The sequence below is a fragment of the Stenella coeruleoalba genome, assembly GCF_951394435.1.
Source record: "Stenella coeruleoalba genome assembly, contig: scaffold_52, whole genome shotgun sequence".
Lineage (NCBI taxonomy): Eukaryota > Metazoa > Chordata > Mammalia > Artiodactyla > Delphinidae > Stenella > Stenella coeruleoalba.
In genome coordinates, this window is record NW_027646181.1 from 162,361 (window position 1) to 186,607 (window position 24,247).

Consider the following 24,247-nt stretch of genomic DNA (forward strand, 5'->3'; position numbering starts at 1 on the left):
GAGTTAAATTTGCCTGTCCAGACACCTCCAGCTAGCCTCTCATTGGTTCTCGCTATTCCTGTTCATCTTCCACAGAAATTGCAAACTGGGCCAAACAGGAGGTTAAAGGGACTGACTCTCCAAGTGGGGAGAGTGTTAGTAAAGCGTCTGGAATGTTGCACCCGAGTACCAGGGGAGGAAAACTGAGACATATTTGAACACGTCTCCCGATCACATGGTTGATCATACTCTAGGTTCCACATGCATGTTTTAGCTGAAGGAATCATACCTTAAACCTGGGTAGTTGAAACCCGTGGAATGGGTACCATGCAATATGACTTCAAAGGGTCTTCATTTGCTCACCGAACCTCTGCAATCCTATCACTGCTGCGTTTATGCCCCTGTACACATGCTTGATTCTCTTTCGGAGACATAGCAATCCATAGGTTTTAAGATACTTACTAGTCAGGTACATTCTTAGGTGTTTAATATGCGGTGTTGAGTCCATTTCGTTGAGCAAGGAGTAGCTCTTGTCTATTCCATATTTGGCTTAAGGAACTTTATCTGTGCTCATTTCAATCTCTGGTTTTATGCAGCACCCCAACTCACCTTTCCCCTTAAGCAAGCATAAGTTGGTTTTCTAAATTTGAGACCCTGTTCTGTTCTGTAATTCAGTTCCTGTGTAGCCAAGTTTACATTCCGTGTATTACTGATATCTTATGATGTTTCTTTTTCTGTGTGACTTATTTCAGTTAGAATCATCGTACCTGAATCTACTCATTATGCTGCTACGGGCCTGATGACATAGATTTCATTGCTGAGTGATACTGCATTGTACGTAAGTACCACAAGTTCTTTATCCATTTTTCACTTTCTGTGATGTTGAACTTGTACTGTAAACGAGGTTCTTGTAAACAGAGCCGTTCCAAACTTTGGGGTGGCTGTGTCTTTTTGATTTTAATTTCCCTAAGCTATAGGACCATAAGTAGAAGTGCCCTAGGCTCTGTTGCTTTGTTTTTTAGATGTTTCAGGAAACACCATACACTTCTCCCAAGTGTCTGTTGGCAATTTACATCCCACCCATCAGCATAACAAGGCTCCCAGTTCTCAATGGCCTGTTGCCTTTCTGGATTTTACACTTTTTTCAGATGGCCCTTTTGACCGGGGGGAAGTGAGACTTCATTGTAGTGCAGATTTCCTTTGCAAGCTTGCTTGGTTGGCCAAAAAGTGCGTATGCGTTTTTTCCTGAATATATTCAGGAAAAAACGCATACGCCCTTTTTGGCCAAGTGCATCATTGTGGACGTTCTGCCTCTTTTCCTATGCTTTCAATGCAATTCCAGTCTACCTCCTGAAATCGGTTTCCTGCAATTCAACCCCGCTTTCAAGTCCTCTTGGCAGCATTACATCAGTCTATTTTTGGACGATAGCTGTCATTTATAACTCTGCAAGTTTGTGAATTACAGTGCCCCTGAGCTCCTTTCTTCAACTCGCTTTCTTGTGACCTGGCCGCAACACCGCAGGATGGCTTCAGGCCCTAATCTGGTTCCGGCACGTCACGCTGAGCCTTTGGTTAATTCCTCTTCCTGGTGGGAAATGAGAGTTAAATTTGCCCGTCCAGACACCTCCAGCTAGTCTCTCATTGGTTCTCGCTATTCCTGTTCATCTTCCGCAGAAATTGCAAACTGGGCCAAACAGGAGGTTAAAGGGAGTGACTCTCCAGGTCGGGAGAGTGTTAGTAAAGCGTCTGGAATGTTGCACCCGAGTACCAGGGGAGGAAAACTGAGACATATTTGAACACATCTCCCGATCACATGGTTGATCATACTCTAGGTTCCACATGCATGTTTTAGCTGAAGGAAGAATACCTTAAACCTGGGTAGTTGAAACCCGTGGAATGGGTACCATGCAATATGACTTCAAAGGGTCTTCATTTGCTCACCGAACCTCTCCAATCCTATCACTGCTGCGTTTATGCCCCTGTACACATGCTTGATTCTCTTTCGGAGACATAGCAATCCATAGGTTTTAAGATACTTACTAGTCAGGAACATTCTTAGGCGTTTAATATGCGGTGTTGAGTCCATTTCGTTGAGCAAGGAGTAGCTCTTGTCTATTACATATTTGACTTAAGGAACTTTATCTGTGCTCATTTCAATCTCTGGTTTTATGCAGCACCCCAACTCACCTTTACCCTTAAGCAAGCATAAGTTGGTTTTCTAAATTTGAGACCCTGTTCTGTTCTGTAATTCAGTTCCTGTGTAGCCAAGTTTACATTCCGTGTATTACTGATATCTTATGATGTTTCTTTTTCTGTGTGACTTACTTCAGTTAGAATCATCATACCTGAATCCACTCATTGTGCTGCTAAGGGCCTGATGACACAGATTTCATTGCTGAGTGATATTGCTTTGTAAGTAAATACCACAACTTCTTTATCCATTTTTCACTTTCTGCGATGTTGAACTTGTACTGTAAACGAGGTTCTTGTAAACAGAGCCGTTCCAAACTTTGGGGTGGCTGTGTCTTTTTGATTTTAATTTCCCTAAGCTATAGGACCATAAGTGGAAGTGCCCTAGGTTCTGTTGCTTTGTTTTTTAGATGTTTCAGGAAACACCATACACTTCTCCCGAGTGGTTGTTCGCAATTTACATCCCGCCCATCAGCATAACAAGGCTCCCAGTTCTCCATGGCCTGTCCTGCCTTTCTGGATTTTACACTTTTTTCAGATGGCCCTTTTGACCGGGGGGAAGTGAGACTTCATTGTAGTGCAGATTTCCTTTGCAAGCTTGCTTGGTTGGCCAAAAAGGGCGTATGCGTTTTTTCCTGAATATATTCAGGAAAAAACGCATACGCCCTTTTTGGCCAAGTGCATCATTGTGGACGTTCTGCCTCTTTTCCTATGCTTTCAATGCAATTCCAGTCTACCTCCTGAAATCGGTTTCCTGCAATTCTGCCCCGCTTTCAAGTCCTCTTGGCAGCCTTACTTCAGTCTATTTTTGGACGATAGCTGTCATTTATAACTCTGCAGGTTTGTGAATTACAGTGCCCCTGAGCTCCTTTCTTCAACTCGCTTTCTTTTGAGCTGGCCGCAAAACCGCTGGATGGCTTCAGGCCCTAATATGGTTCCGGTACGGCACGCTGAGCCTTTGGTTATTTCCTCTTCCTGGTGGGAAATGAGAGTTAAATTTGCCCGTCCAGACACCTCCAGCTAGCCTCTCATTGGTTCTCGCTATTCCTGTTCATCTTCCGCAGAAATTGCAAACTGGGCCAAACAGGAGGTTAAAGGCGCTGACTCTCCAAGTGGGGAGAGTGTTAGTAAAGCGTCTGGAATGTTGCACCCGAGTACAAGGGTACGAAAACTGAGACATATTTGAACACGTCTCCCGTTCACATGGTTGATCATACTTGGGTTCCACATGCATGTTTTAGCTGAAGGAAGAATACCTTAAACCTGGAGATTTGAGACCCGTGTAATGGGTACCATGCAATATGACTTCAAAGGGTCTTCATTTGCTCACCGAACCTCTCCAATCCTATCACTGCTGCGTTTATGCCCCTGTACACATGCTTGATTCTCTTTTGGAGACATAGCAATCCATAGGTTTTACGATACTTACTAGTCAGGTACATTCTTAGGCGTTTAATATGCGGTGTTGAGTCCATTTCGTTGAGCAAGGAGTAGCTCTTGTCTATTCCATATTTGACTTAAGGAACTTTATCTGTGCTCATTTCAATCTCTGGTTTTATGCAGCACCCCAACTCACCTTTCCCCTTAAGCAAGCATAAGTTGGTTTTCTAAATTTGAGACCCTGTTCTGTTCTGTAATTCAGTTCCTGTGTAGCCAAGTTTACATTCCGTGTATTAGTGATATCTTATGATGTTTCTTTTTCTGTGTGACTTATTTCAGTTAGAATCATCGTACCTGAATCTACTCATTATGCTGCTACGGGCCTGATGACATAGATTTCATTGCTGAGTGATACTGCATTGTACGTAAGTACCACAAGTTCTTTATCCATTTTTCACTTTCTGCGATGTTGAACTTGTACTGTAAACGAGGTTCTTGTAAACAGAGCCGTTCCAAATTTTGGGGTGGCTGTGTCTTTTTGATTTTAATTTCCCTAAGCTATAGGACCATAAGTAGAAGTGCCCTAGGCTCTGTTGCTTTGTTTTTTAGATGTTTCAGGAAACACCATACACTTCTCCCAAGTGTCTGTTGGCAATTTACATCCCACCCATCAGCATAACAAGGCTCCCAGTTCTCAATGGCCTGTTGCCTTTCTGGATTTTACACTTTTTTCAGATGGCCCTTTTGACCGGGGGGAAGTGAGACTTCATTGTAGTGCAGATTTCCTTTGCAAGCTTGCTTGGTTGGCCAAAAAGGGCGTATGTGTTTTTTCCTGAATATATTCAGGAAAAAACGCATACGCCCTTTTTGGCCAAGTGCATCATTGTGGACGTTCTGCCTCTTTTCCTATGCTTTCAATGCAATTCCAGTCTACCTCCTGAAATCGGTTTCCTGCAATTCTGCCCCGCTTTCAAGTCCTCTTGGCAGCCTTACTTCAGTCTATTTTTGGACGATAGCTGTCATTTATAACTCTGCAGGTTTGTGAATTACAGTGCCCCTGAGCTCCTTTCTTCAACTCGCTTTCTTGTGACCTGGCCGCAACACCGCAGGATGGCTTCAGGCCCTAATCTGGTTCCGGCACGGCACGCTGAGCCTTTGGTTAATTCCTCTTCCTGGTGGGAAATGAGAGTTAAATTTGCCCGTCCAGACACCTCCAGCTAGTCTCTCATTGGTTCTCGCTATTCCTGTTCATCTTCCGCAGAAATTGCAAACTGGGAAAAACAGGAGGTTAAAGGGAGTGACTCTCCAGGTCGGGAGAGTGTTAGTAAAGCGTCTGGAATGTTGCACCCGAGTACCAGGGGAGGAAAACTGAGACATATTTGAACACGTCTCCCGATCACATGGTTGATCATACTCTAGGTTCCACATGCATGTTTTAGCTGAAGGAAGAATACCTTAAACCTGGGTAGTTGAAACCCGTGGAATGGGTACCATGCAATATGACTTCAAAGGGTCTTCATTTGCTCACCGAACCTCTCCAATCCTATCACTGCTGCGTTTATGCCCCTGTACACATGCTTGATTCTCTTTCGGAGACATAGCAATCCATAGGTTTTAAGATACTTACTAGTCAGGAACATTCTTAGGCGTTTAATATGGGGTGATGAGTCCATTTCGTTGAGCAAGGAGTAGCTCTTGTCTATTCCATATTTGGCTTAAGGAACTTTATCTGTGCTCATTTCAATCTCTGGTTTTATGCAGCACCCCAACTCACCTTTACCCTTAAGCAAGAATAAGTTGGTTTTCTAAATTTGAGACCCTGTTCTGTTCTGTAATTCAGTTCCTGTGTAGCCAAGTTTACATTCCATGTATTACTGATATCTTATGATGTTTCTTTTTCTGTGTGACTTATTTCAGTTAGAATCATCATACCTGAATCCACTCACTGTGCTGCTAAGGGCCTGATGACACAGATTTCATTGCTGAGTGATATTGCTTTGTAAGTAAATACCACAACTTCTTTATCCATTTTTCACTTTCTGCGATGTTGAACTTGTACTGTAAACGAGGTTCTTGTAAACAGAGCCGTTCCAAACTTTGGGGTGGCTGTGTCTTTTTGATTTTAATTTCCCTAAGCTATAGGACCATAAGTGGAAGTGCCCTAGGTTCTGTTGCTTTGTTTTTTAGATGTTTCAGGAAACACCATACACTTCTCCCGAGTGGTTGTTGGCAATTTACATCCCGCCCATCAGCATAACAAGGCTCCCAGTTCTCCATGGCCTGTCCTGCCTTTCTGGATTTTACACTTTTTTCAGATGGCCCTTTTGACCGGGGGGAAGTGAGACTTCATTGTAGTGCAGATTTCCTTTGCAAGCTTGCTTGGTTGGCCAAAAAGGGCGTATGCGTTTTTTCCTGAATATATTCAGGAAAAAACGCATACGCCCTTTTTGGCCAAGTGCATCATTGTGGACGTTCTGCCTCTTTTCCTATGCTTTCAATGCAATTCCAGTCTACCTCCTGAAATCGGTTTCCTGCAATTCTGCCCCGCTTTCAAGTCCTCTTGGCAGCCTTACTTCAGTGTATTTTTGGACGATACCTGTCATTTATAACTCTGCAGGTTTGTGAATTACAGTGCCCCTGAGATCCTTTCTTCAACTTGCTTTCTTGTGACCTGGCCGCAACACCGCAGGATGGCTTCAGGCCCTAATCTGGTTCCGGCATGGCACGCTGAGCCTTTGGTTATTTCCTTTTCCTGGTGGGAAATGAGAGTTAAATTTGCCCGTCCAGACACCTCCAGCTAGTCTCTCATTGGTTCTCGCTATTCCTGTTCATCTTCCGCAGAAATTGCAAACTGGGCCAAACAGGAGGTTAAAGGCGCTGACTCTCCAAGTGGGGAGAGTGTTAGTAAAGCGTCTGGAATGTTGCACCCGAGTACCAGGGGAGGAAAACTGAGACATATTTGAACACGTCTCCCGTTCACATGGTTGATCATACTTGGGTTCCACATGCATGTTTTAGCTGAAGGAAGAATACCTTAAACCTGGAGAGTTAAGACCCGTGTAATGGGTACCATGCAATATGACTTCAAAGGGTCTTCATTTGCTCACCAAACCTCTCCAATCCTATCACTGCTGCGTTTATGCCCCTGTACACATGCTTGATTCTCTTTCGGAGACATAGCAATCCATAGGTTTTAAGATACTTACTAGTCAGGTACATTCTTAGGCGTTTAATATGCGGTGTTGAGTCCATTTCGTTGAGCAAGGAGTAGCTCTTGTCTATTCCATATTTGGCTTAAGGAACTTTATCTGTGCTCATTTCAATCTCTGGTTTTATGCAGCACCCCAACTCACCTTTACCCTTAAGCAAGAATAAGTTGGTTTTCTAAATTTGAGACCCTGTTCTGTTCTGTAATTCAGTTCCTGTGTAGCCAAGTTTACATTCCGTGTATTAGTGATATCTTATGATGTTTCTTTTTCTGTGTGACTTACTTCAGTTAGAATCATCATACCTGAATCCACTCATTGTGCTGCTAAGGGCCTGATGACACAGATTTCATTGCTGAGTGATATTGCTTTGTAAGTAAATACCACAACTTCTTTATCCATTTTTCACTTTCTGCGATGTTGAACTTGTACTGTAAACGAGGTTCTTGTAAACAGAGCCGTTCCAAACTTTGGGGTGGCTGTGTCTTTTTGATTTTAATTTCCCTAAGCTATAGGACCATAAATGGAAGTGCCCTAGGTTCTGTTGCTTTGTTTTTTAGATGTTTCAGGAAACACCATACACTTCTCCCGAGTGGTTGTTGGCAATTTACATCCCGCCCATCAGCATAACAAGGCTCCCAGTTCTCCATGGCCTGTCCTGCCTTTCTGGATTTTACACTTTTTTCAGATGGCCCTTTTGACCGGGGGGAAGTGAGACTTCATTGTAGTGCAGATTTCCTTTGCAAGCTTGCTTGGTTGGCCAAAAAGGGCATATGCGTTTTTTCCTGAATATATTCAGGAAAAAACGCATACGCCCTTTTTGGCCAAGTGCATCATTGTGGACGTTCTGCCTCTTTTCCTATGCTTTCAATGCAATTCCAGTCTACCTCCTGAAATCGGTTTCCTGCAATTCTGCCCCGCTTTCAAGTCCTCTTGGCAGCCTTACTTCAGTCTATTTTTGGACGATAGCTGTCATTTATAACTCTGCAGGTTTGTGAATTACAGTGCCCCTGAGCTCCTTTCTTCAACTCGCTTTCTTTTGAGCTGGCCGCAACACCGCTGGATGGCTTCAGGCCCTAATCTGGTTCCGGTACGGCACGCTGAGCCTTTGGTTATTTCCTCTTCCTGGTGGGAAATGAGAGTTAAATTTGCCGTCCAGACACCTCCAGCTAGCCTCTCATTGGTTCTCGCTATTCCTGTTCATCTTCCGCAGAAATTGCAAACTGGGCCAAACAGGAGGTTAAAGGCGCTGACTCTCCAAGTGGGGAGAGTGTTAGTAAAGCGTCTGGAATGTTGCACCCGAGTACCAGGGGAGGAAAACTGAGACATATTTGAACACGTCTCCCGTTCACATGGTTGATCATACTTGGGTTCCACATGCATGTTTTAGCTGAAGGAAGAAAACCTTAAACCTGGAGAGTTGAGACCCGTGTAATGGGTACCATGCAATATGACTTCAAAGGGTCTTCATTTGCTCACCGAACCTCTCCAATCCTATCACTGCTGTGTTTATGCCCCTCTACACATGCTTGATTCTCTTTTGGAGACATAGCAATCCATAGGTTTTAAGATACTTACTAGTCAGGTACATTCTTAGGCGTTTAATATGTGGTGTTGAGTCCATTTCGTTGAGCAAGGAGTAGCTCTTGTCTATTCCATATTTGACTTAAGGAACTTTATCTGTGCTCATTTCAATCTCTGGTTTTATGCAGCACCCCAACTCACCTTTACCCTTAAGCAAGCATAAGTTGGTTTTGTAAATTTGAGACCCTGTTCTGTTCTGTAATTCAGTTCCTGTGTAGCCAAGTTTACATTCCGTGTATTACTGATATCTTATGATGTTTCTTTTTCTGTGTGACTTATTTCAGTTAGAATCATCATACCTGAATCCACTCATTGTGATGCTAAGGGCCTGATGACATAGATTTCATTGCTGAGTGATATTGCTTTGTAAGTAAATACCACAACTTCTTTATCCATTTTTCACTTTCTGCGATGTTGAACTTGTACTGTAAAGGAGGTTCTTGTAAACAGAGGCGTCCCAAACTTTGGGGTGGCTGTGTCTTTTTGATTTTAATTTCCCTAAGCTATAGGACCATAAGTGGCAGTGCCCTAGGCTCTGTTGCTTTGTTTTTTCGATGTTTCAGGAAACACCATACACTTCTCCCGAGTGGTTGTTGGCAATTTACATCCCGCCCATCAGCATAACAAGGCTCCCAGTTCTCCATGGCCTGTCCTGCCTTTCTGGATTTTACACTTTTTTCAGATGGCCCTTTTGACCGGGGGGAAGTGAGACTTCATTGTAGTGCAGATTTCCTTTGCAAGCTTGCTTGGTTGGCCAAAAAGGGCGTATGCGTTTTTTCCTGAATATATTCAGGAAAAAACGCATACGCCCTTTTTGGCCAAGTGCATCATTGTGGACGTTCTGCCTCTTTTCCTATGCTTTCAATGCAATTCCAGTCTACCTCCTGAAATCGGTTTCCTGCAATTCTGCCCCGCTTTCAAGTCCTCTTGGCAGCCTTACTTCAGTCTATTTTTGGACGATAGCTGTCATTTATAACTCTGCAGGTTTGTGAATTACAGTGCCCCTGAGCTCCTTTCTTCAACTCGCTTTCTTGTGACCTGGCCGCAACACCGCAGGATGGCTTCAGGCCCTAATCTGGTTCCGGCCCGGCATGCTGAGCCTTTGGTTAATTCCTCTTCCTGGTGGGAAATGAGAGTTAAATTTGCCCGTCCAGACACCTCCAGCTAGCCTCTCATTGGTTCTCGCTATTCCTGTTCATCTTCCGCAGAAATTGCAAACTGGGCCAAACAGGAGGTTAAAGGGACTGACTCTCCAAGTGTGGGAGAGTGTTAGTAAAGCGTCTGGAATGTTGCACCCGAGTACCAGGGGAGGAAAACTGAGACATATTTGAACACGTCTCCCGATCACATGGTTGATCATACTCTAGGTTCCACATGCATGTTTTAGCTGAAGGAATCATACCTTAAACCAGGGTAGTTGAAACCCGTGGAATGGGTACCATGCAATATGACTTCAAAGGGTCTTCATTTGCTCACCGAACCTCTGCAGTCCTATCACTGCTGCGTTTATGCCCCTGTACACATGCTTGATTCTCTTTCGGAGACATAGCAATCCATAGGTTTTAAGATACTTACTAGTCAGGTACATTCTTAGGCGTTTAATATGCGGTGTTGAGTCCATTTCGTTGAGCAAGGAGTAGCTCTTGTCTATTCCATATTTGGCTTAAGGAACTTTATCTGTGCTCATTTCAATCTCTGGTTTTATGCAGCACCCCAACTCACCTTTACCCTTAAGCAAGCATAAGTTGGTTTTCTAAATTTGAGACCCTGTTCTGTTCTGTAATTCAGTTCCTGTGTAGCCAAGTTTACATTCCGTGTATTACTGATATCTTATGATGTTTCTTTTTCTGTGTGACTTACTTCAGTTAGAATCATCATACCTGAATCCACTCATTGTGCTGCTAAGGGCCTGATGACACAGATTTCATTGCTGAGTGATATTGTTTTGTAAGTAAATACCACAACTTCTTTTTCCATTTTTCACTTTCTGCAATGTTGAACTTGTACTGTAAACGAGGTTCTTGTAAACAGAGCCGTTCCAAACTTTGGGGTGGCTGTGTCTTTTTGATTTTAATTTCCCTAAGCTATAGGACCATAAGTGGAAGTGCCCTAGGTTCTGTTGCTTTGTTTTTTAGATGTTTTAGGAAACACCATACACTTCTCCCGAGTGGTTGTTGGCAATTTACATCCCGCCCATCAGCATAACAAGGCTCCTAGTTCTCCATGGCCTGTCCTGCCTTTCTGGATTTTACACTTTTTTCAGATGGCCCTTTTGACCGGGGGGAAGTGAGACTTCATTGTAGTGCAGATTTCCTTTGCAAGCTTGCTTGGTTGGCCAAAAAGGGCGTATGCGTTTTTTCCTGAATATATTCAGGAAAAAACGCATACGCCCTTTTTGGCCAAGTGCATCATTGTGGACGTTCTGCCTCTTTTCCTATGCTTTCAATGCAATTCCAGTCTACCTCCTGAAATCGGTTTCCTGCAATTCTGCCCCGCTTTCAAGTCCTCTTGGCAGCCTTACTTCAGTCTATTTTTGGACGATAGCTGTCATTTATAACTCTGCAGGTTTGTGAATTACAGTGCCCCTGAGCTCCTTTCTTCAACTTGCTTTCTTGTGACCTGGCCGCAACACCGCAGGATGGCTTCAGGCCCTAATCTGGTTCCGGCACGGCACGCTGAGCCTTTGGTTATTTCCTCTTCCTGGTGGGAAATGAGAGTTAAATTTGCCGGTCCAGACACCTCCAGCTAGCCTCTCATTGGTTCTCGCTATTCCTGTTCATCTTCCGCAGAAATTGCAAACTGGGCCAAACAGGAGGTTAAAGGCGCTGACTCTCCAAGTGGGGAGAGTGTTAGTAAAGCGTCTGGAATGTTGCACCCGAGTACCAGGGGAGGAAAACTGAGACATATTTGAACACGTCTCCCGTTCACATGGTTGATCATACTTGGGTTCCACATGCATGTTTTAGCTGAAGGAAGAATACCTTAAACCTGGAGAGTTGAGACCCGTGTAATGGGTACCATGCAATATGACTTCAAAGGGTCTTCATTTGCTCACCGAACCTCTCCAATCCTATCACTGCTGTGTTTATGCCCCTGTACACATGCTTGATTCTCTTTTGGAGACATAGCAATCCATAGGTTTTAAGATACTTACTAGTCAGGTACATTCTTAGGCGTTTAATATGCGGTGTTGAGTCCATTTCGTTGAGCAAGGAGTAGCTCTTGTCTATTCCATATTTGACTTAAGGAACTTTATCTGTGCTCATTTCAATCTCTGGTTTTATGCAGCACCCCAACTCACCTTTCCCCTTAAGCAAGCATAAGTTGGTTTTCTAAATTTGAGACCCTGTTCTGTTCTGTAATTCAGTTCCTGTGTAGCCAAGTTTACATTCCGTGTATTACTGATATCTTATGATGTTTCTTTTTCTGTGTGACTTATTTCAGTTAGAATCATCATACCTGAATCCACTCATTGTGATGCTAAGGGCCTGATGACATAGATTTCATTGCTGAGTGATATTGCTTTGTAAGTAAATACCACAACTTCTTTATCCATTTTTCACTTTCTGCGATGTTGAACTTGTACTGTAAACGAGGTTCTTGTAAACAGAGGCGTCCCAAACTTTGGGGTGGCTGTGTCTTTTTGATTTTAATTTCCCTAAGCTATAGGACCATAAGTGGCAGTGCCCTAGACTCTGTTGCTTTGTTTTTTCGATGTTTCAGGAAACACCATACACTTCTCCCGAGTGTCTGTTGGCAATTTACATCCCGCCCATCAGCATAACAAGGCTCCCAGTTCTCCATGGCCTGTCCTGCCTTTCTGGATTTTACACTTTTTTCAGATGGCCCTTTTGACCGGGGGGAAGTGAGACTTCATTGTAGTGCAGATTTCCTTTGCAAGCTTGCTTGGTTGGCCAGAAAGGGCGTATGCGTTTTTTCCTGAATATATTCAGGAAAAAACGCATACGCCCTTTTTGGCCAAGTGCATCATTGTGGACGTTCTGCCTCTTTTCCTATGCTTTCAATGCAATTCCAGTCTACCTCCTGAAATCGGTTTCCTGCAATTCTGCCCCGCTTTCAAGTCCTCTTGGCAGCCTTACTTCAGTCTATTTTTCTACGATAGCTGTCATTTATAACTCTGCAGGTTTGTGAATTACAGTGTCCCTGAGCTCCTTTCTTCAACTCGCTTTCTTGTGACCTGGCCGCAACACCGCAGGATGGCTTCAGGTCCTAATCTGGTTCCGGCCCGGCATGCTGAGCCTTTGGTTAATTCCTCTTCCTGGTGGGAAATGAGAGTTAAATTTGCCCGTCCAGACACCTCCAGCTAGCCTCTCATTGGTTCTCGCTATTCCTGTTCATCTTCCGCAGAAATTGCAAACTGGGCCAAACAGGAGGTTAAAGGCACTGACTCTCCAAGTGGGGAGAGTGTTAGTAAAGCGTCTGGAATGTTGCACCCGAGTACCAGGGGAGGAAAACTGAGACATATTTGAACACGTCTCCCGTTCACATGGTTGATCATACTTGGGTTCCACATGCATGTTTTAGCTGAAGGAAGAATACCTTAAACCTGGAGAGTTAAGACCCGTGTAATAGGTACCATGCAATATGACTTCAAAGGTTCTTCATTTGCTCACCAAACCTCTCCAATCCTATCACTGCTGCGTTTATGCCCCTGTACACATGCTTGATTCTCTTTCGGAGACATAGCAATCCATAGGTTTTAAGATACTTACTAGTCAGGTACATTCTTAGGCGTTTAATATGCGGTGTTGAGTCCATTTCGTTGAGCAAGGAGTAGCTCTTGTCTATTCCATATTTGGCTTAAGGAACTTTATCTGTGCTCATTTCAATCTCTGGTTTTATGCAGCACCCAAACTCACCTTTACCCTTAAGCAAGAATAAGTTGGTTTTCTAAATTTGAGACCCTGTTCTGTTCTGTAATTCAGTTCCTGTGTAGCCAAGTTTACATTCCGTGTATTACTGATATCTTATGATGTTTCTTTTTCTGTGTGACTTATTTCAGTTAGAATCATCATACCTGAATCCACTCATTGTGCTGCTAAGGGCCTGATGACACAGATTTCATTGCTGAGTGATATTGCTTTGTAAGTAAATACCACAACTTCTTTATCCATTTTTCACTTTCTGCGATGTTGAACTTGTACTGTAAACGAGGTTCTTGTAAACAGAGCTGTTCCAAACTTTGGGGTGGCTGTGTCTTTTTGATTTTAATTTCCCTAAGCTATAGGACCATAAATGGAAGTGCCCTAGGTTCTGTTGCTTTGTTTTTTAGATGTTTCAGGAAACACCATACACTTCTCCCGAGTGGTTGTTGGCAATTTACATCCCGCCCATCAGCATAACAAGGCTCCCCGTTCTCCATGGCCTGTCCTGCCTTTCTGGATTTTACACTTTTTTTCAGATGGCCCTTTTGACCGGGGGGAAGTGAGACTTCATTGTAGTGCAGATTTCCTTTGCAAGCTTGCTTGGTTGGCCAAAAAGGGCGTATGCGTTTTTTCCTGAATATATTCAGGAAAAAACGCATACGCCCTTTTTGGCCAAGTGCATCATTGTGGACGTTCTGCCTCTTTTCCTATGCTTTCAATGCAATTCCAGTCTACCTCCTGAAATCGGTTTCCTGCAATTCTGCCCCACTTTCAAGTCCTCTTGGCAGCCTTACTTCAGTCTATTTTTGGACGATAGCTGTCATTTATAACTCTGCAGGTTTGTGAATTACAGTGCCCCTGAGCTCCTTTCTTCAACTCGCTTTCTTGTGACCTGGCCGCAACACCGCAGGATGGCTTCAGGCCCTAATCTGGTTCCGGCACGGCACGCTGAGCCTTTGGTTAATTCCTCTTCCTGGTGGGAAATGAGAGTTAAATTTGCCCGTCCAGACACCTCCAGCTAGTCTCTCATTGGTTCTCGCTATTCCTGTTCATCTTCCGCAGAAATTGCAAACTGGGCCAAACAGGAGGTTAAAGGGACTGACTCTCCAAGTGGGGAGAGTGTTAGTAAAGCGTCTGGAATGTTGCACCCGAGTACCAGGGGAGGAAAACTGAGACATATTTGAACACGTCTCCCGATCACATGGTTGATCATACTCTAGATTCCACATGCATGTTTTAGCTGAAGGAAGAATACCTTAAACCTGGGTAGTTGAAACCCGTGGAATGGGTACCATGCAATATGACTTCAAAGGGTCTTCATTTGCTCACCGAACCTCTCCAATCCTATCACTGCTGCGTTTATGCCCCTGTACACATGCTTGATTCTCTTTCGGAGACATAGCAATCCATAGGTTTTAAGATACTTACTAGTCAGGAACATTCTTAGGCGTTTAATATGCGGTGTTGAGTCCATTTCGTTGAGCAAGGAGTAGCTCTTGTCTATTCCATATTTGACTTAAGGAACTTTATCTGTGCTCATTTCAATCTCTGGTTTTATGCAGCACCCCAACTCACCTTTACCCTTAAGCAAGCATAAGTTGGTTTTCTAAATTTGAGACCCTGTTCTGTTCTGTAATTCAGTTCCTGTGTAGCCAAGTTTACATTCCGTGTATTACTGATATCTTATGATGTTTCTTTTTCTGTGTGACTTACTTCAGTTAGAATCATCATACCTGAATCCACTCATTGTGCTGCTAAGGGCCTGATGACACAGATTTCATTGCTGAGTGATATTGCTTTGTAAGTAAATACCACAACTTCTTTATCCATTTTTCACTTTCTGCGATGTTGAACTTGTACTGTAAACGAGGTTCTTGTAAACAGAGCCGTTCCAAACTTTGGGGTGGCTGTGTCTTTTTTATTTTAATTTCCCTAAGCTATAGGACCATAAGTGGAAGTGCCCTAGGTTCTGTTGCTTTGTTTTTTAGATGTTTCAGGAAACACCATACACTTCTCCCGAGTGGTTGTTGGCAATTTACATCCCGCCCATCAGCATAACAAGGCTCCCAGTTCTCCATGGCCTGTCCTGCCTTTCTGGATTTTACACTTTTTTCAGATGGCCCTTTTGACCAGGGGGAAGTGAGACTTCATTGTAGTGCAGATTTCCTTTGCAAGCTTGCTTGGTTGGCCAAAAAGGGCATATGCGTTATTTCCTGAATATATTCAGGAAAAAACGCATACGCCCTTTTTGGCCAAGTGCATCATTGTGGACGTTCTGCCTCTTTTCCTATGCTTTCAATGCAATTCCAGTCTATCTCCTGAAATCGGTTTCCTGCAATTCTGCCCCGCTTTCAAGTCCTCTTGGCAGCCTTACTTCAGTCTATTTTTGGACGATAGCTGTCATTTATAACTCTGCAGGTTTGTGAATTACAGTGCCCCTGAGCTCCTTTCTTCAACTCGCTTTCTTTTGAGCTGGCCGCAACACCGCTGGATGGCTTCAGGCCCTAATCTGGTTCCGGTACGGCACGCTGAGCCTTTGGTTATTTCCTCTTCCTGGTGGGAAATGAGAGTTAAATTTGCCGTCCAGACACCTCCAGCTAGCCTCTCATTGGTTCTCGCTATTCCTGTTCATCTTCCGCAGAAATTGCAAACTGGGCCAAACAGGAGGTTAAAGGCGCTGACTCTCCAAGTGGGGAGAGTGTTAGTAAAGCGTCTGGAATGTTGCACCCGAGTACCAGGGGAGGAAAACTGAGACATATTTGAACACGTCTCCCGTTCACATGGTTGATCATACTTGGGTTCCACATGCATGTTTTAGCTGAAGGAAGAATACCTTAAACCTGGAGAGTTGAGACCCGTGTAATGGGTACCATGCAATATGACTTCAAAGGGTCTTCATTTGCTCACCGAACCTCTCCAATCCTATCACTGCTGTGTTTATGCCCCTGTACACATGCTTGATTCTCTTTTGGAGACATAGCAATCCATAGGTTTTAAGATACTTACTAGTCAGGTACATTCTTAGGCGTTTAATATGCGGTGTTGAGTCCATTTCGTTGAGCAAGGAGTAGCTCTTGTCTATTCCATATTTGACTTAAGGAACTTTATCTGTGCTCATTTCAATCTCTGGTTTTATGCAGCACCCCAACTCACCTTTACCCTTAAGCAAGCATAAGTTGGTTTTCTAAATTTGAGACCCTGTTCTGTTCTGTAATTCAGTTCCTGTGTAGCCAAGTTTACATTCCGTGTATTAGTGATATCTTATGATGTTTCTTTTTCTGTGTGACTTATTTCAGTTAGAATCATCATACCTGAATCCACTCATTGTGACGCTAAGGGCCTGATGACATAGATTTCATTGCTGAGTGATATTGCTTTGTAAGTAAATACCACAACTTCTTTATCCATTTTTCACTTTCTGCGATGTTGAACTTGTACTGTAAACGAGGTTCTTGTAAACAGAGGCGTCCCAAACTTTGGGGTGGCTGTGTCTTTTTGATTTTAATTTCCCTAAGCTATAGGACCATAAGTGGCAGTGCCCTAGGCTCTGTTGCTTTGTTTTTTCGATGTTTCAGGAAACACCATACACTTCTCCCGAGTGGTTGTTGGCAATTTACATCCCGCCCATCAGCATAACAAGGCTCCCAGTTCTCCATGGCCTGTCCTGCCTTTCTGGATTTTACACTTTTTTCAGATGGCCCTTTTGACCGGGGGGAAGTGAGACTTCATTGTAGTGCAGATTTCCTTTGCAAGCTTGCTTGGTTGGCCAAAAAGGGCGTATGCGTTTTTTCCTGAATATATTCAGGAAAAAACGCATACGCCCTTTTTGGCCAAGTGCATCATTGTGGACGTTCTGCCTCTTTTCCTATGCTTTCAATGCAATTCCAGTCTACCTCCTGAAATTGGTTTCCTGCAATTCTGCCCCGCTTTCAAGTCCTCTTGGCAGCCTTACTTCAGTCTATTTTTGGACGATAGCTGTCATTTATAACTCTGCAGGTTTGTGAATTACAGTGCCCCTGAGCTCCTTTCTTCAACTCGCTTTCTTGTGACCTGGCCGCAACACCGCAGGATGGCTTCAGGCCCTAATCTGGTTCCGGCCCGGCATGCTGAGCCTTTGGTTAATTCCTCTTCCTGGTGGGAAATGAGAGTTAAATTTGCCCGTCCAGACACCTCCAGCTAGCCTCTCATTGGTTCTCGCTATTCCTGTTCATCTTCCGCAGAAATTGCAAACTGGGCCAAACAGGAGGTTAAAGGGACTGACTCTCCAAGTGTGGGAGAGTGTTAGTAAAGCGTCTGGAATGTTGCACCCGAGTACCAGGGGAGGAAAACTGAGACATATTTGAACACGTCTCCCGATCACATGGTTGATCATACTCTAGGTTCCACATGCATGTTTTAGCTGAAGGAAGAATACCTTAAACCTGGGTAGTTGAAACCCGTGGAATGGGTACCATGCAATATGACTTCAAAGGGTCTTCATTTGCTCACCAAACCTCTCCAATCCTATCACTGCTGCGTTTATGCCCCTGTACACATGCTTGATTCTCTTTCGGGGACCTAGCAATCCATAGGTTTTAAGATACTTACTAGTCAGGTACATTCTTAGGCGTTTAATATGGGGTGTTGAGTCCATTTCGTTGAGCAAGGAGTAGCTCTTGTCTATTCCATATTTGGCTTAAGGAACTTTATCTGTGCTCATTTCAATCTCTGGTTTTATGCAGCACCCCAACTCACCTTTCCCCTTAAGCAAGCATAAGTTGGTTTTCTAAATTTGAGACCCTGTTCTGTTCTGTAATTCAGTTCCTGTGTAGCCAAGTTTACATTCCGTGTATTACTGATATCTTATGATGTTTCTTTTTCTGTGTGACTTATTTCAGTTAGAATCATCATACCTGAATCCACTCATTGTGCTGCTAAGGGCCTGATGACACAGATTTCATTGCTGAGTGATATTGCTTTGTAAGTAAATACCACAACTTCTTTATCCATTTTTCACTTTCTGCGATGTTGAACTTGTACTGTAAACGAGGTTCTTGTAAACAGAGCCGTTCCAAACTTTGGGGTGGCTGTGTCTTTTTGATTTTAATTTCCCTAAGCTATAGGACCATAAGTGGAAGTGCCCTAGGTTCTGTTGCTTTGTTTTTTAGATGTTTCAGGAAACACCATACACTTCTCCCGAGTGGTTGTTGGCAATTTACATCCCGCCCATCAGCATAACAAGGCTCCCAGTTCTCCATGGCCTGTCCTGCCTTTCTGGATTTTACACTTTTTTCAGATGGCCCTTTTTACCAGGGGGAAGTGAGACTTCATTGTAGTGCAGATTTCCTTTGCAAGCTTGCTTGGTTGGCCAAAAAGGGCGTATGCGTTTTTTCCGGAATATATTCAGGAAAAAACACATACACCCTTTTTGGCCAAGTGCATCATTGTGGACGTTCTGCCTCTTTTCCTATGCTTTCAATGCAATTCCAGTCTACCTCCTGAAATCGGTTTCCTGCAATTCTGCCCCGCTTTCAAGTCCTCTTGGCAGCCTTACTTCAGTCTATTTTTGGACGATAGCTGTCATTTATAACTCTGCAGGTTTGTGAATTACAGTGCCCCTGAGCTCCTTTCTTCAACTCGCTTTCTTGTGACCTGGCCGCAACACCGCAGGATGGCTTCAGGCCCTAATCTGGTTCCGGCCCGGCATGCTGAGCCTTTGGTTAATTCCTCTTCCTGGTGGGAAATGAGAGTTAAATTTGCCCGTCCAGACACCTCCAGCTAGCCTCTCATTGGTTCTCGCTATTCCTGTTCATCTTCCGCAGAAATTGCAAACTGGGCCAAACAGGAGGTTAAAGGCGCTGACTCTCCAAGTGGGGAGAGTGTTAGTAAAGCGTCTGGAATGTTGCACCCGAGTACCAGGGGAGGAAAACTGAGACATATTTGAACACGTTTCCCGATCACGTGGTTGATCATGCTCTGGGTTCCACATGCATATTTTAGCTGAAGGAAGAATACCTAAAACCTGGGTAGTTGAAACCCGTGGAATGGGTACCATGCAATATGACTTCCAAGGGTCTTCATTTGCTCACCGAACCTCTCCAATCCTATCACTGCTGCGTTTATGCCCCTGTACACATGCTTGATTCTCTTTCGGAGACATAGCAATCCATAGGTTTTACGATACTTACTAGTCAGGTACATTCTTAGGCGTTTAATATGCGGTGTTGAGTCCATTTCGTTGAGCAAGGAGTAGCTCTTGTCTATTCCATATTTGGCTTAAGGAACTTTATCTGTGCTCATTTCAATCTCTGGTTTTATGCAGCACCCCAACTCACCTTTCCCCTTAAGCAAGCATAAGTTGGTTTTCTAAATTTGAGACCCTGTTCTGTTCTGTAATTCAGTTCCTGTGTAGCCAAGTTTACATTCCGTGTATTAGTGATATCTTATGATGTTTCTTTTTCTGTGTCACTTATTTCAGTTAGAATCATCGTACCTGAATCTACTCATTATGCTGCTACGGGCCTGATGACATAGATTTCATTGCTGAGTGATACTGCATTGTACGTAAGTACCACAAGTTCTTTATCCATTTTTCACGTTCTGCGATGTTGAACTTGTACTGTAAACGAGGTTCTTGTAAACAGAGCCGTTCCAAACTTTGGGGTGGCTGTGTCTTTTTGATTTTAATTTCCCTAAGCTATAGGACCATAAGTGGAAGTGCCCTAGGTTCTGTTGCTTTGTTTTTTAGATGTTTCAGGAAACACCATACACTTCTCCCGAGAGGTTGTTGGCAATTTACATCCCGCCCATCAGCATAACAAAGCTCCCAGTTCTCCATGGCCTGTCCTGCCTTTCTGGATTTTACACTTTTTTCAGATGGCCCTTTTGACTGGGGGGAAGTGAGACTTCATTGTAGTGCAGATTTCCTTTGCAAGCTTGCTTGGTTGGCCAAAAAGGGCGTATGCGTTTTTTCCTGAATATATTCAGGAAAAAACGCATACGCCCTTTTTGGCCAAGTGCATCATTGTGGACGTTCTGCCTCTTTTCCTATGCTTTCAATGCAATTCCAGTCTACCTCCTGAAATCGGTTTCCTGCAATTCTGCCCCGCTTTCAAGTCCTCTTGGCAGCCTTACTTCAGTCTATTTTTGGACGATAGCTGTCATTTATAACTCTGCAGGTTTGTGAATTACAGTGCCCCTGAGCTCCTTTCTTCAACTCGGTTTCTTTTGAGCTGGCCGCAACACCGCAGGATGGCTTCAGGCCGTAATCTGGTTCCGGTACGGCACGCTGAGCCTTTGGTTATTTCCTCTTCCTGGTGGGAAATGAGAGTTAAATTTGCCCGTCCAGACACCTCCAGCTAGCCTCTCATTGGTTCTCGCTATTCCTGTTCATCTTCCGCAGAAATTGCAAACTGGGCCAAACAGGAGGTTAAAGGCGCTGACTCTCCAAGTGGGGAGAGTGTTAGTAAAGCGTCTGGAATGTTGCACCCGAGTACCAGGGGAGGAAAACTGAGACATATTTGAACACGTCTCCCATTCACATGGTTGATCATACTTGGGTTCCACATGCATGTTTTAGCTGAAGGAGGAATACCTTAAACCTGGAGAGTAGAGACCCGTGTAATGGGTACCATGCAATATGACTTCAAAGGGTCTTCATTTGCTCACCGAACCTCTCCAATCCTATCACTGCTGTGTTTATGCCCCTGTACACATGCTTGATTCTCTTTTGGAGACATAGCAATCCATAGGTTTTACGATACTTACTAGTCAGGTACATTCTTAGGCGTTTAATATGCGGTGTTGAGTCCATTTCGTTGAGCAAGGAGTAGCTCTTGTCTATTCCATATTTGACTTAAGGAACTTTATCTGTGCTCATTTCAATCTCTGGTTTTATGCAGCACCCCAACTCACCTTTCCCCTTAAGCAAGCATAAGTTGGTTTTCTAAATTTGAGACCCTGTTCTGTTCTGTAATTCAGTTCCTGTGTAGCCAAGTTTACATTCCGTGTATTACTGATATCTTATGATGTTTCTTTTTCTGTGTGACTTATTTCAGTTAGAATCATCATACCTGAATCCACTCATTGTGATGCTAAGGGCCTGATGACAGAGATTTCATTGCTGAGTGATATTGCTTTGTAAGTAAATACCACAACTTCTTTATCCATTTTTCACTTTCTGCGATGTTGAACTTGTACTGTAAACGAGGTTCTTGTAAACAGAGGCGTCCCAAACTTTGGGGTGGCTGTGTCTTTTTGATTTTAATTTCCCTAAGCTATAGGACCATAAGTGGCAGTGCCCTAGGCTCTGTTGCTTTGTTTTTTCGATGTTTCAGGAAACACCATACACTTCTCCCGACTGTCTGTTGGCAATTTACATCCTGCCCATCAGCATAACAAGGCTCCCAGTTCTCCATGGCCTGTCCTGCCTTTCTGGATTTTACACTTTTTTCAGATGGCCCTTTTGACCGGGGGGAAGTGAGACTTCATTGTAGTGCAGATTTCCTTTGCAAGCTTGCTTGGTTGGCCAAAAAGGGCGTATGCGTTTTTTCCTGAATATATTCAGGAAAAAACGCATACGCCCTTTTTGGCCAAGTGCATCATTGTGGACGTTCTGCCTCTTTTCCTATGCTTTCAATGCAATTCCAGTCTACCTCCTGAAATCGGTTTCCTGCAATTCTGCCCCGCTTTCAAGTCCTCTTGGCAGCCTTACTTCAGTCTATTTTTGGATGATAGCTGTCATTTATAACTCTGCAGGTTTGTGAATTACAGTGCCCCTGAACTCCTTTCTTCAACTCGCTTTCTTTTGAGCTGGCCGCAACACCGCAGGATGGCTTCAGGCCCTAATCTGATTCCGGCCCGGCATGCTGAACCTTTGGTTAATTCCTCTTCCTGGTGGGAAATGAGAGTTAAATTTGCCCGTCCAGACACCTCCAGCTAGCCTCTCATTGGTTCTCGCTATTCCTGTTCATCTTCCGCAGAAATTGCAAACTGGGCCAAACAGGAGGTTAAAGGCGCTGACTCTCCAAGTGGGGAGAGTGTTAGTAAAGCGTCTGGAATGTTGCACCCGAGTACCAGGGGAGGAAAACTGAGACATATTTGAACACGTCTCCCGATCACATGGTTGATCATACTCTAGGTTCCACATGCATGTTTTAGCTGAAGGAAGAATACCTTAAACCTGGGTAGTTGAAACCCGTGGAATGGGTACCATGCAATATGACTTCAAAGGGTCTTCATTTGCTCACCAAATCACTCCAATCCTATCACTGCTGCGTTTATGCCCCTGTACACATGCTTGATTCTCTTTCGGGGACCTAGCAATCCATAGGTTTTAAGATACTTACTAGTCAGGTACATTCTTAGGCGTTTAATATGGGGTGTTGAGTCCATTTCGTTGAGCAATGAGTAGCTCTTGTCTATTCCATATTTGGCTTAAGGAACTTTATCTGTGCTCATTTCAATCTCTGGTTTTATGCAGCACCCCAACTCACCTTTACCCTTAAGCAAGCATAAGTTGGTTTTCTAAGTTTGAGACCCTGTTCTGTTCTGTAATTCAGTTCCTGTGTAGCCAAGTTTACATTCCGTGTATTACTGATATCTTATGATGTTTCTTTTTCTGTGTGACTTATTTCATTTAGAATCATCATACCTGAATCCACTCATTGTGCTGCTAAGGGCCTGATGACACAGATTTCATTGCTGAGTGATATTGCTTTGTAAGTAAATACCACAACTTCTTTATCCATTTTTCACTTTCTGCGATGTTGAACTTGTACTGTAAACGAGGTTCTTGTAAACAGAGCCGTTCCAAACTTTGGGGTGGCTGTGTCTTTTCGATTTTAATTTCCCTAAGCTATAGGACCATAAGTGGAAGTGCCCTAGGTTCTGTTGCTTTGTTTTTTAGATGTTTCAGGAAACATCATACACTTCTCCCGAGTGGTTGTTGGCAATTTACATCCCGCCCATCAGCATAACAAGGCTCCCAGTTCTCCATGGCCTGTCCTGCCTTTCTGGATTTTACACTTTTTTCAGATGGCCCTTTTTACCAGGGGGAAGTGAGACTTCATTGTAGTGCAGATTTCCTTTGCAAGCTTGCTTGGTTGGCCAAAAAGTGCGTATGCGTTTTTTCCTGAATATATGCAGGAAAAAACACATACACCCTTTTTGGCCAAGTGCATCATTGTGGACGTTCTGCCTCTTTTCCTATGCTTTCAATGCAATTCCAGTCTACCTCCTGAAATCGGTTTCCTGCAATTCTGCCCCGCTTTCAAGTCCTCTTGGCAGCCTTACTTCAGTCTATTTTTGGACGATAGCTGTCATTTATAACTCTGCAGGTTTGTGAATTACAGTGACCCTGAGCTCCTTTCTTCAACTCGCTTTCTTGTGACCTGGCCGCAACACCGCAGGATGGCTTCAGGCCCTAATCTGGTTCTGGCACGGCACGCTGAGCCTTTGGTTATTTCCTCCTCCTGGTGGGAAATGAGAGTTAAATTTGCCCGTCCAGACACCTCCAGCTAGCCTCTCATTGGTTCTCGCTATTCATGTTCATCTTCCGCAGAAATTGCAAACTGGGCCAAACAGGAGGTTAAAGGCGCTGACTCTCCAAGTGGGGAGAGTGTTAGTAAAGCGTCTGGAATGTTGCACCCGAGTACCAGGGGAGGAAAACTGAGACATATTTGAACACGTCTCCCGTTCACATGGTTGATCATACTTGGGTTCCACATGCATGTTTTAGCTGAAAGAAGAATACCTTAAACCTGGAGAGTTAAGACCCGTGTAATGGGTACCATGCAATATGACTTCAAAGGGTCTTCATTTGCTCACCAAACCTCTCCAATCCTATCACTGCTGCGTTTATGCCCCTGTACACATGCTTGATTCTCTTTCGGAGACATAGCAATCCATAGGTTTTAAGATACTTACTAGTCAGGTACATTCTTAGGCGTTTAATATGCGGTGTTGAGTCCATTTCGTTGAGCAAGGAGTAGCTCTTGTCTATTCCATATTTGACTTAAGGAACTTTATCTGTGCTCATTTCAA

At 43.8% G+C, this 24,247-nt stretch overlaps 1 long non-coding RNA gene across 16 annotated transcripts in view; it reads left to right on the plus strand.

The window, feature by feature from the left end:
• Nucleotides 1–24,247, plus strand: part of LOC307181276 — a 2,057,065-nt gene that overhangs the window by 32,405 nt on the left and 2,000,413 nt on the right. For 9 of the 16 annotated variants that reach the window (XR_013826310.1, XR_013826311.1, XR_013826312.1 and 6 more), the window contains exons 1-2: nucleotides 21,255–21,347; nucleotides 22,846–22,927. This is a non-coding gene — a long non-coding RNA (uncharacterized lncRNA). Of the gene's footprint in view, nucleotides 1–10,203; nucleotides 10,291–21,254; nucleotides 21,348–22,845; nucleotides 22,928–24,247 lie in introns of those variants that run through there. The other 7 variants (XR_013826319.1, XR_013826320.1, XR_013826321.1 and 4 more) reach the window with 3 other exon arrangements.